The sequence below is a fragment of the Silene latifolia genome, chromosome 6, assembly GCF_048544455.1.
Source record: "Silene latifolia isolate original U9 population chromosome 6, ASM4854445v1, whole genome shotgun sequence".
NCBI lineage: Eukaryota > Viridiplantae > Streptophyta > Magnoliopsida > Caryophyllales > Caryophyllaceae > Silene > Silene latifolia.
In genome coordinates, this window is record NC_133531.1 from 109,930,756 (window position 1) to 109,935,428 (window position 4,673).

The following is a 4,673-nucleotide window of genomic DNA, read 5'->3' on the forward strand; positions in this document are numbered from 1 at the left end:
TTAAAGTTTATTTATTGTTTATGAAACAATTATAATAAGAATGAATGGTTTATTATAAATACAAGCAGTTGTGATTTGTAATTCTATGACCCATTTTAAGTAATTGTAATTGTGAATTGCTAAGTTAATTTTGTATGTGATTTATTTCATTTATATAATGATTTTTAATAAGTTAAAAATGCATTATTTAAATTACATGTCTAGTAACATGTCCAATTGTCACACAATACAAATTAACATTTTGACAAACTTAAAATGGACCCTTATAATATTAAGAGTGCCGTGTAAATGAAGGGGTGAGGGTTGGTTGTGCTTTATTCTTTTAATTAGTGGAAGGCATCATCATTGGCTACTAATCTTAGGCTTGCTTACCTAAACTCTTGAGAAGAGAAAATAGAAAAAGCATTGGGCACTCTTCCCATGTCCATAATTCCGGCCACCCTAATGAATTAGAAGAGTTTTTCTCTTCTAATTAAGATAATTCATTCATATAAGTTTCTTACTTAGACAAGAACTTATCTCTCTAGTTTTGTTGATTAAACACACTAGAAAATTCTCACATTATCTCTAATATTATTCTCTCAATACTAGAAGTAGTATACTAATAATATTAGTAATAATTTAAGTTCACAAAGACTAATTTCTAGTAACAAAATTAGTATTTGTATTAAGAGTGTTTCCTTGGTACAAATCCTTAAGGAGTAGATCCCATCATTGGATCTAAGGTTTTGGGACACTTGGGTTTTTCTTATAGAAGACTAATTTGGTAGGAGATCAATTAGTATAAACCATTTCGGCCCTCATTGTAAGAATGACTAATTTCTTCTCTTTTATTTAATTTGTTATGCATGCATAAGTTCCTTTTAGTTTATGACTAAACTAATAAATACATAGTTATTAGAAGTGTCTAATAAGAGATTAATGAATCTTACAAGTGGTATCAGAGCAAGAGTTGTTGCATGCATAATCGGTTTTGTTTTTCCGAGTTAATATGTTAACATATAAAACTAGAAATATGTGATTTATGATGATAAAGGCCACGAAATTTTTGCATGTTAAACATTCTGGTCCTAAATTGATTTTAGGTAATTTTTGATGATTTATGGTATTTTGTTGCTCTTTAATATGATTTTAGTATTTTTATTACATTTTATTGAATAAAATGACATTTAAAATGCTAAAATTAGTTAGACTATGATTCTGACCATGAAATTTTTACACGACTTCACATGCATATTTTACACATTGTATATAAAATTTCGTATAAATTGGTTTTATATTGCATGTTTTATGATTTTTACATGATAAAAATTGGTTAAATAGAGGTATTTTCTTAAAAATGGTTAGACTTCGTTCCTACCCATAAAATTTTAGTATGTTGCACATGCAATATTTACACACTGTATGTAAATTTTGAGATAAAATGGTTTTATTTTGTCTGATTTATGATTTTTAGATGTAAAAATCACATAAATAGTGACTATTTTGGCAAAAATAGCTAAAATGAATTTTATGGCATAAAAATTTTTCCCAATGTTGTATATATGATATGAACATCAGATCTAAAGTTGCATGTTAAATTTCGTATTATTTAATTGGTTATTAATTTTTATGAGATATAAATTGATAAATAGCAACTTTAATAATAAATATAAAAATTCGATTTTGGGCGTAAAATTTGTCATTTCCAGGTTCTAGAAACTTATTTAGATTATTCAAAATTTTAATTTTGATTTATTGCATAATTTTATGTTTAATTTGGAATTAAAGGGTTAAAATTATGTTTTATTCGATTTATTTGTGAAATAAATTAAAATAATATAAGGAAAATTTTTATTAAAATTTTGGGATGTTGGAAATTCTCCAGAATATACAAAATTATGATTTTGAAATTTTCGAATTTTTATGACTTAGTTGGGAATTATTTCTTTATTATTATGAATAATAGATGTTTAAAAAGCAATAATAAAATAGCAAGTTGTATTATTGTCAAATGTTTAGTGAAGACTAAATTTTTGAGTCCTAAGAAGGTTGGGGTAATTAACTTGGACATAAATTTGATTTATGTAATATTTTGTGATTTTAATAAGTTAATTGTCACAATAATCCATAAAATCGGACCGAATATATTATATTAGCTTAATTAGGGCGATTTGGCACATCACATGGCATGTTTCATACATATATTAATGCTGCATTTTTTAGTATGATTGTCATATTTTATTCTATATAATTTTGAATTATGTAATTTGAACTTAGTATGGCCTTAGTTTTTAATTGGTATTTCCCGAAATGAATGGGGATATCGATTCGGTTGTAATTATTGTGATCTCGTATCACTTTTATTTTATTTTGTTTTTTCATTTTATAATGTATAAAGTAGAAAAGCTATGTAATTTATTTATTTCGGAGTTCCTTGAAGACGGTGCAATTCGAGAAGGTGGTTCAACAAAGACGGTATTACCTTGAAGTGCATGCCAAATGAAGTTCAAGGGACCAAAGGAGTTGGTTTCCGAATTTGTAAATAGTTTATTTAATTTACTATTTTAGGAAGGTCATACTAGGATTTTATTATTTTTGCTTTGCATTTGTTTTATATGTTTGCATGCATAGCCAAATAGCCATAACTACACATGCATCGGCTCACCGTGCCCAAGTTAATATGAATTTGGATCTAGGGATCATTTATAATAGTTGGGTAGAGGTCACTATGTAAATGTTTAAAACTTGTTTAAAATGTTTACAAGTAATTTTAAAACGATAGATGTTTAATATTTCCTTCACTTTCTATTTTGTAGTCGAAATTGTTTTCTCAATTGCAATGGCAACTCCAATTTCATCCGCGACCACTAGCTCAAACACTCTCACCAATGTTTCATGACTCCGATCCTTCATGGATCGTTGTAAATTAGAAAAGAATGGGTCAAATTTCGCCGATTGGGATGCACAACTTTGCTTGGCCGCGGAGGGTGACAACAAGCTTCGTTACCTTACCGAGGCCTCTCCCGCCGCACCTAACGCTAGGTCTACCCCCACCGCTAGACAAGCCTATGAGATTTACCAAAAGGAGTCGACCGCGATCAAAAATGTGTTGATCTTCTCTATAGAGGCCGAACTCTAAAAGAGTGCTATAAAGATTAGCACCGCCTATGAGATCTATATGAAGCTTGTGACCATGTTTTCACAAGCTCCGAGGATCATTCAATATGAAGCGGCATCCGCGTTCTTCGATCTCAATATTAAGGAGGGCCAAAAAGTTAGACCTCATGTGCTCAAGTTGATGGAGCATGTTGAGACTCTAAAATTGCAAAAGGTAGATATTCCCGAAGAACTCATCATTGATCGAATTCTTGATTCCTTAAACAAGGTTAAGGCATATGTTCAATTCAGGGTGAATTTTAATATTAAAAACTTGAAAGTATCCCTCGATGAATTGCATAAAATGCTTGTGCAAGCCGAGAGGGACATGGGTCTAAATGCTAGCACCACCAAGGATGTGCTCAACATTAATCAAAAGAGCAAGAGGAATTTCAAGAAAGGTGGCAACAAGGGAAAGAAGCAAACTCCCTACAAGAACAAAGGAAAGGCTTGTGAAGCTAGCTCCTCTAAGCCCAAGAAGGGTGCCCCGTCCGGGGACAAATGCCACTATTGTAATGGTGTTGGGCATTGGAAGAAAATTGTCCAAAGTACCTTGGCGATATAAAAGCTGGAAAAGTTATTCCAGTAGGTAATTTACTATCCCTATCTTTTATGTTTCAATCTCAACTTTAGTATTTTGATACAAGTTGTGATGTTTTACCCTTTTTATTGTAATTAGGGCATCCAAGCAAGGACAAGGGCAAAGAAAAGCAAGCCTAGAATATATTGACGAAAGCTAGATGTAGCCGCCCATGGTGCTAGATCGATGGAAGCTTGGCTTTATTTTGCTTTGTATTTATTTTCATGTTGTATTTTAAATTTTAGAACTATTTTGATTTCCTCGTTCGACTTGGAAATTTGGTTGTTTCCTTAAACAATGGTTGTATTTTGGATATTGGTGACTAAAGTCACAACTTACTTATATAAGGTCAATTATAAAGTTATATTGAGTTATTGAACTCACACTAGGGAATATTACCAACCTTATTTTTACACCTATCAAATTTAAATCATCTATTCTATATGTGATATGTTTTCCCCCTTCACCATCATTGTTTGTGGCTCAATAGCTATCTTTGGAGGAAAAGTGCTTTTCTCCTAAAGATAGAGTGGGAGTAAATCTAGCCACAAGTCTTGACTAGATGGGATCTACGTAAGGAGACCAAAAGAAGATGTTCTTAAGGGATCTACGTGAGGAGACCAAAAGAAGATGTTCTTAAGGAAACTACGTGAGGAGACCAAAAGAAGATGTTCTTGAGGGAACTACGTGAGGAGACCAAAAGAAGATGTTCTTGGAATGTAAGATTTTGATCTATTAAGGAATATAACTAGAGATTTTAGAATTCGATATTTTACTTAAGAGCCTTATGAAACCAAAATGGTATCTATGCAAGTAAATGGAGTTATTTGGGATTGTTGAGACCAATCCAAAGTAAATAGATATTTATGATTAAGAGTTGCATATAAAGACATGTCGATGTCTATGAAAGCTAAGTTAATTGTTAGCTATGCTAAAGATTCAAATACATTGCGAT

General features: G+C 31.2%; 1 long non-coding RNA gene across 1 annotated transcript; it reads left to right on the forward strand.

The window, feature by feature from the left end:
• The first annotated feature begins 380 nt into the window (after window positions 1–380).
• On the forward strand, window positions 381–4,042 carry LOC141658898 (uncharacterized). The gene is made up of 3 exons (XR_012549512.1): window positions 381–805; window positions 2,799–3,727; window positions 3,818–4,042. It is a non-coding gene; the product is annotated as an uncharacterized LOC141658898 (long non-coding RNA).
• The last annotated feature ends 631 nt before the right edge of the window (window positions 4,043–4,673 follow it).